The sequence below is a fragment of the Azolla caroliniana genome, unplaced genomic scaffold (assembly GCF_043228905.1).
Source record: "Azolla caroliniana isolate FFs.n. ecotype wild unplaced genomic scaffold, voAzoCaro1.0.p SCAF_22, whole genome shotgun sequence".
Taxonomy (NCBI): domain Eukaryota; kingdom Viridiplantae; phylum Streptophyta; class Polypodiopsida; order Salviniales; family Salviniaceae; genus Azolla; species Azolla caroliniana.
Window position 1 is genome coordinate 10,623,166 of NW_028230457.1, and position 9,008 is coordinate 10,632,173.

Sequence of the window (9,008 nt, forward strand, 5' to 3'; positions counted from 1 at the left end):
ACATGAGCCTGTACAACAACTTCAATGAAAGGAGCAAGGCTCATGAACACTGGGAGATGATCTGCATCATGTTCTAGAAACATGAATGTTGTTAATCGGGTTTCGATATTCCGGAAGCTAGTGAGGCTCCGATACGAAGATGGCTCCAGTATGGTGGAGCACATCAAGGCCTTCCAGGGACTGATCCACCAGGCAACCTCGTTGGAAGTACCTCTTGCTAATGAGGTACTTGCATTGCTCCTACTCGGTTCCCTCCCTGATAGCTAGGAGACGTTAGTTGTCACGTTGGGCAACACCGGGCCGGAAGTAAAATAGCTATCCCTAACAAGAGTCAACTCGAGCTTGCTAGATGAGGATGTGTGTCGGAAAGACAAGGAGGTGATCTCTGACGCCAAAGCCCTCCTTACCAAATCGGAAAGCGGAAGACAAAGGAATCGGAGTCCCCAAAACTGGGAAAAGTCGGGGACACGGTCAAAGTCTAGGGGGAGACCCACTTGCTTCTATTGCGGCAAGCCGGGGCACTTCCAGAAGAACTGTCGGCATTTCCGAAAAGACAAGAGAACTTACAGTACCGATTCGAAGAAGTCACCGGACCGAAACGGTTCGGATCGGCGAGGCTCGGACTGGAAGGGAATGAAGGCGATCGCGGTAAGTGAAGAGGAACTAATGCTCATCACCGAGGAGAGTGGGTTGTCGATTCCGGACCGGAAATGCTTCTCATCCTACACAACCGATGAGCATGGTTGTGTCCGGATGGGGAATGAAGGCACATGTCGAATTGTCGGCATAGGAGATGTGTTGTTGACAACATCAACCAGATGCAAGTTGCTACTGAAGGATGTCCAACATGTTCCAGAGGTTCGACTGAACCTAATATCAACAGGTCGGCTAGATGATGAAAGCTACATGGGTAGCATGGGGAACAGAGTCATGAAGTTCAGCAAAGGGAGTCTAATAGTGGCTCGAGCCCAGAAGATCAACACACTATACTTGATGAATACTCGGATATGCCAGGAAGAAGTAAACGTAGCATCTGACACTGCCTGTGAGCTGTGGCACAAAAGACTGTGTCACATGAGTGATTCCCGAAGACAACCTCATTCCAGTGAAGGACGTGCAACTTGAGAAGTGCATCGATTGCTTGGCCGACAAACAAAAACAAACCTCCTTCCGGTGAGGACCATAGATGAGACGGAATGCCCCACTAGAGCTGGTGCATACTGATGTGTGTCAAGTGGACACGAAGTCACATGCCGGATCGCAGTACTTCGTGACGTTCATAGATGACCACAACCGGAAGTTGTGGGTCTCAACAATGAAGATGAAGGATCAGGTGCTCTCCATCTTCAAGGAGCTCCATGCGAGAGTGGAAAAAGAAACTGGCCGGAAGCTGAAGGCGGTTCGAGCAGATAATGGAGGATAATACCGGGGGCAATTCGAGGAGTACTGCCGGTCGAAGGGAATCCGGCTCGAATTTACCGTGCCGAAGACACCAGAACTAAACGGGTTGGCCGAAAGAATGAACCAGGCCATAATGGAGAGAGTCTGGAGCATGCTTGCACATGCCAAGTTACCCAAGATGTTTTGGGTTGAGACGTTGACGACGGCGACCTACGTGATAAACAGATCACCCTCAGTACCCTTGGAAGGAGACTCACCTTAGAAAGTATGGACCGGCAAAGATGTATCTTACCGGCATCTGAAGGTGTTCAGGTGTCTCGCATACGTGCATGCGGCAAAGGACAAGAGAGCAAAGCTGGATCCGACGTCCAGGCCATGCATATTCCTTGGATACGGCGATGATGAGTTCAGTTACCGGGTGTGGGATCTGGTCGAGAAGAAGGTGTTCCGGAGTCGGGACATAGTCTTCATGGAAGACATGACCATTGCCGACAGGGAGTCGGAGAAGTAGGTGATGAATGTCGGATCATTCAATGAAAACCGGCTCGAGGACAAAAGGAATTACCCGGTTGAAAACTGGACGCTAGCCGATAACCGGATGACACTCGACGAACCGGCCAGATACGGACAGGAATCCAAACCGACCGAAGAAGACGACGAACAAGAAGAAGAAGACACTGAAACTGGACAAGATCCCGAATCGGATGAGGATGAGGAACAAATGAAGGTACCGACAATCAGAAACCATGGACAGAGATATCCTCTCTGAGAGAGAAGAGCCTCTCGGAGATTTCCGGATGCAAAGAATGTGTTGCTAACCGATGAGGGGGAGCCGGAAAGCTTCGAAGAAGCAAAGAGAGACACCCACAGCCGCAAGTGGTTGAGTGCCATGCAGGATGAGATGGATTCCCTGCATGAGTACCGCACGTATGAACTGATAAAGTTGTTGAAAGGAAAGAGGGCACTCTGGAACAAGTGGGTGTACAAGTTGAAACCGGGAGATGCCGGAAATCCACCAAGGTATAAGGCCCGAATCGTGGTGAGGGGCTTCCAATAGAAGAAAGTAGTGGACTTCGATGAGATCTTTGCCCTGGTAGTAAAGATGACATCCATCCAGACGGTATTGGGCATAGCGGCAAGCATGGACCTCGAGGTAGAGCAGTTGGACGAGAAGACGACATTCCTCCATGGTGACCTCGAACAGGAGATCTACAAACACGTTCGCGTTCACAAGTGGAAGGATTGCACATTCTACTTGTAGAATCTTCTTAAAACGAAGCAAATACACCCTCTCTACAAAAATTGGATGCACTAGTATCACATGTTCCTCAACTTGATGAGAATTTGCAAATATAAAAATACATGATAGATCTACGACTGGAGATCATTAGAAATCATGCAAGTTTAGACATGTTGATAAGTTAATGTAGGCATAATAAAGTTCAACTATGGCTCAATATGTCACTACTGTGCGACAAGGGAAACACTAACTTAAAGACTTATATTAATTAGGTAAGTTTTACAAAAATATCAGGTGTACTTGTATCCATACTAATAAAATGAGATATAATTTATACTTTGACCCATACGTGCATGTATGTAATTGTGGAAAATGTAGGATAGTGCACATTAGGATAAGTGATTGGAATAACTAACTTATTAAAGTATTCAATACTTGTATTTAAAGTTGATCTAATCTATTCCTCAGTTTGTTCATATGGGATCAAACCATATGTTTATAATTGTGGACAATGTAAGGCAATGAACTTTACGATAATGTCGTGGAAATAACAAACCTATTAGGCTTTCATACCTGTATTTAAAATTGATCTACTCTATTGCTTAGGTGATTCACACAAGATCAAACTCCGAACGATAACGCAACTGGAACCATTATCAACACACTACACAATCTAAGCAGCAATGGAATAGAAACATAATAGTTTTAACAATAGAAGACAAAGATCCATAATAACAACATGGACAGTCATGGCAACAATTATAGGGCCATGTTCTGTTAAGGTTAGCTTGGACCAAAATCAGCCTCCATTTAAACTAGTTCATGTTTCTCCATAAGTTTGGTAGTCAGCTATGCACGCGGTGAAACCAATGTCATAAATCTACTAATCAAGTATATAAAAATAAAATTGAAACATATAGAAGATTATAAAGAATAGAATCCACTAGGTAAAACCCAAAATTTGTATTAATAATGTGAAATCTTAACAAATCGTCAGTGTCATATTCTTCATAGAGTCTATTACATAGCAATCAATTCATCAACGTCATTTTCTTCATCATCTTGTGTAGAACTATCTTCGGCTATACGTGCATTGGTTTCCCCTGTTAGCCGAGCCAACGAAATATCTTCTATAAGCTCATCATCAAGCTCTATTAGCTCCCCCGGTTCGCCGGCTAACGGAGGAATAGGCTCTCGCGAAGCAGGTTGAAACCTTTCTGTATTGGCGAGGTTCTTTGCACCGACCTCCTCATCTTGGTCTGGGCACTCCCACAAAGCCTTAATCTGCATATTAATAAATATAACTTGGTCCTCGTCCTTCTCCAATGCAACTGTATTTCTAAACAGCTTCAATGCACATGCAGACGTAGTTCCTGTGATGTAAGTAACAATAAGATTTAGTTGTCAAACGAAAAAAAAGGGATTGGTTATCTCAAGATTGTTACCCTAGTTCGAGGAATACCTGTGCCAGAAAAGAGATCTAATATCCAGTCTCCTTCGACAGAAAACATCTCGATCAAGCGCATCATAAGTCGTTGAGGTTTTTGGTATGGGTTGACAAGTCCTCGTTCTGTCGTGGTGACATGTCGCAATTTCCGTGTCACTGCTGGATATACCAACAGATTTGAACCTCCCACTTCATTAGAATGCTCTTTGATTCTCTGTTTCTTAATTTCATCGAAGTAGCCAACCGTTATGTATTCAATGGCATTAACGAACCGAAAAGTTGGCCCTCTATTTACATTGGTCTTGATCCTATAAAAAATAATTCATCGAGTTAAGAATAGATTCAACAACCTTAAGAAATGCAATATAGTGAAAGACACCTATAAATAATCCTTACCATGCAAGGTTCTCGATGCCATGGCAACGAGATCTCAAAGCTTGAGCTACCAAGTACCCTTGGTCCATACTATGAAAGACAACTATTCGCCACAAGGATGCGGTTGTTAGCTCAGCGAAATCCTTGACCATCTTCTCCAATTGTTTAAACCTAAATGGTTCATCGTCGTATGATGACCCAGCCATTCGAAATCCGTAAGGAATATCCGCAATCATTAGCATATATTCCTTCTTTGGCACCTTCTGGATCAAGTCGATGACATCACCGCAAACCACATTGTAGTAAAGATCTCTCGTAATATCTTTTTTGTGGCTAAATTTTTTAAAGGAGCCATCTTCCTCCATTTCGTACGCCTTGACTAAGCGACGATCCTTTTCTTTTCTGGCTCGCTCGAGATGTGCAAGGAAGGATGTAGGGAAATCGTGTATATCCTTAACTTCTCCTTGTTTCTTGCCTCGACACGGTTTCTAATAGAAGCAATAGGACATCAGGTATTATTATACAAGCTCTACATATGATGAAAGGGTAATGAAAAACCATGAATACTAACCCAATCCTTGAATGCAATAAAATACTCTGCTAACGCCTTATACGAAGACGTTAGAGGATAATCCTCGGTCACTTGTTCCCAAGTTATACATCCAAGTTGTTTCATCATAACTTCTTGAATCTTCATGTACACCTTATGACTGTAAAATTAGAAATCAAGATTAGAACTTTGAATTACACCAGATAGACTACAATTTCAGTATTTGAAAGACTTACTTATTGAACTCAATGACCATTTCTTCAAGGCTTAAATCTTTCACCACAACCCTTGACAAAACCGACACAAGAAGCTGCTCGTCCTTAATACCTTGCATCGCTCTCCATAGAGACAGCTTCATGTCGTCTGCCGCTTCTTCAATTGTCAAGTCAATTTTCTTGGCGGCTTGTGACTTTAAGTCTAGTTGAGGGTCAACCCTACATTTCTTTTGTCGTTGACCCTTTACCTCCTTATTCTCCCACATTGAGAAGATTTGATCTTGTAGGTCCCATACTTCTCCATCTCTAAACGCCAATTGAAACCAAGACTCATACTTTCGAAGACCATCGGACCTAACATTATCATCTACCACAATGCCGACTTCATGCAGACATTGACGTCGAAGGCCTGGATGTAACTTCACACCAAACTTTTGTTTCACGTCTAAATACTCATGGTGGAAGAACCGTATACGCTCAATGGACGACATTTTCTGCCTATAGTCATTATCATTATTATGGTCCCATGCCAACAGCTTAGCCTCTTCGGTTGTGAGCCTAACATAAATTTTGCACTCGGCATACTTAAAGAAGAAAGTTGTTGGATGTTCTCTCACAAGTTGCCGACGTGCATCTGCTGAATGCGATCCACCAATGACAAAATAATTATATTGATCATGCTTTCTAATATCAAAATCTTCAATGGTTTCACATTCTTCAGGATCTACCATAACAATAAAAGGCACCACAGTGGCATGAGGATTAATTTTCATTTTTTTCTTGAGATTTTGAACATGCATGCGGTGTGGTTCTCTAATCTCAAGTGGTCGTCGACCTGTTTTTTCATCAATAGGGGGCCGATGGATGTGTGTTATAGGCAAATTAAACACTTGCCCTTTCCTGACCAGTTTCCGTTGCATTAACTCTCTCCTTATCTTATTCTGCTCAGATGACAAAACACCCGAGGCCAGCTCAGCTCCTGGCGTCCCCTTATTATCCTCCTCTTCGTTTTCACTTGTTGAATCCGTATCCGACATTTTGGTTGTCTTCTTCTTTGGTGGTCTTGACTGGACTTTGGATACCCTTTTTGTGGCCTTCAATGGGGAGGGCATTTCATCTCTTAGAGTTACATGGCCTTGTATATAAGGCCTCAAGGTAACAATAAGGTTTTGTGAGCTATCAAGTGCTTTTTTGAATGCTTCTGGCCCACAAGATTCCTTTACTAAAAGATCTTCTGAAAGGAACACTTTACGTACCCCCTTGGAGCACTCTATCATTACCAGTATGTTGGCCGAATCTACATCTTCGTAGTCAAATCGTAGAATACGGCCATACATAAATGGGGTTTCCTTTCCAAGCTACCCCTCACCCTTCTTCTTTGCTGTATACAATACGAATTTTTTCTTTGAGTTGACATATTGCATACGCCATTCCTTGTCCGTTAGATCTCGGTCAGGAAGGTCTTCACCTCCAGTAGCGGCGACAAGTTTCTTTTGGCTAACATCACTATGTGGCTGAGATTTTGTCTCTTCGTTAAAGAGAAGCTTTTTTCCTCTCTTCATGGTCTCTGGAGCTACCTTGGTCTGGGCTTCGATTGGAGAACCTTGTATGCGAAGCTTTATTTTCTTCACGGGTCGGTCCGACTGGTTCTCAAACGACCTATTTATGAAAGTATATGCAAAAACATAAGTTAGGTAGTCACGTAGATTAAGGTTGTATATTAACATGAAGAACAGTTCCCACTAGCAGTCCTATATTCAAAAATCTATTATAGGCAGGGCTATTCAACCTAGAAAATATATATCGTAATAAGTAAACAGGGTTATATATTCTTTTAAATAGTAGGTATGACTTATATAGATTCCAAACCTGTATTGAGGAGAATTTGCTATCGTAAAGGCAATTTGTGGATCATTTTCTACTATTTTAAGCTAAAGTAGGTCATAAAACACCTATAATTAGAGCATGTTTTTTTTTAAAAGTAAGGAAAGTCAACATAAAAAAGACTGATTTTGCTAGACAATTTGATATCTTTTCCACCCCATAATTATTTGTTACCCCAAAAACACAATTTTTCTCTCTCACAACCTTCTTTTATACAGGAACTCGATACGGCGTATCGAGTTCTTGTTTAATTCCTAAACTTTAAACGGGAACTCGATACGCCGTATCGAGTTCCTCTGCTTTCTTTGCTTTTTAAACGGGAACTCGATACAGCGTATCGAGTTCATGTTTAAAACCTAAACTTTAAACACGAACTCGATACGGCATATCGAGTTCCTGTTTAAAATCCAAACTTTAAACACGAACTCGATACGCCGTATCGAGTTCCCGTTTAAAGTGTAGGTTTTAAACGGGAACTCGATACGGCGTAACGAGTTTCTGTTTAAAACCTACACTTTAAATACGAACTCGATACGCCGTATCGAGTTCGTGTTTAAAGTTTGGATTTTAAACACGAACTCGATACGCCGTATCGAGTTCGTGTTTAGAGTTTAGGTTTTAAACACGAACTCGATACGGCGTATCGAGTTCGTGTTTAAAGTTTAGGTTTTAAACGGGAACTCGATATGGTGTATCGAGTTCCTGTTTAATGTTTAGGTTTTAAACAGGAACTCGATATGCCGTATCGAGTTCCTATTTAAAGTGTAGCTTTTAAACAGGAACTCGATACACCGTATCGAGTTCCCGTTTAAAAAGCAAAAACAAATTATGAACTCGATACGCCGTATCGAGTTCATGTATAAAGTTTGTATTGTATACATGAACTCGATATGGCGTATCGAGTTCTTGAGCGACGAAACATATTTACAAAAATGTTCACAGTGTCAGAGGCCTACTTGGAGTCCTCGCGCTCGATTCTCTTTGAAGACATGGTTGATCGTGTGGAAGTGGAGGCGGAGATCGCGCTTTCGTGCTTTGTGCTCTGTGTGCTCTGTGTGCTTTGTGTGCTCTCTACGTTCTGTGTGCTCTGTACGCTCTTGTGAGTGAAATATGACGAGGTCTTCCTATTTATAGGGATTGACAACATTGGTTAAAGTAACCATAGTCACCTTAACCAAGGTTGGTAACTTTGAGGATAGTTAGTTGGTAACCATAGTCACATTAACTAGAGTAACTTATGATTGTATTAATGATTACAAAGTCAAACTAACATATTGATCAATCTTTTATAGTCATAACAACCTACAATGACTTCAAAGGTTATAAAGGAGACAATGATAGAGGTTCATGAATGTACCAATGATTGATTACTAAAAGCAACAATTTTTATGACTCTCAAATGCTATGTATTAAAGATAATGGCATGAATTAACCAATGATTGATAAGTCTAATATTTAAAATGGTGAGCATTAAAGAACCAATGAGTGAGACGTTCTATATCAAAATGGGTGCCATTAATTAGCCAATGATTTTAACATTAATCCAACATATTCATGGCTTGTTAATGATTAGTTTTATATTTTACTTCATTTAACTTCATATAGATCTAGTTTATATAATAATTGATATTTTAAGTACAATTACTTTATTAAAAATAATTTTTTGATGTATTGTATTAATAGAATATTACATAATATAGACATTCTATTGATTTGGCTTTTGTTTAGAGAGAAGTTTATGTTTAGAGAGGAGTATATGTTTAGAGAGGAGCTTATTAGTTTTTTTCCTTACCCTAAGAACATAACTTAGAGAGCCCTATCTAGACCTTAAGCCATGAGTGAAGATTCACCATTCTCGATTGAAGAATATTGTTTGTCATCAGACCCATCGTTTTC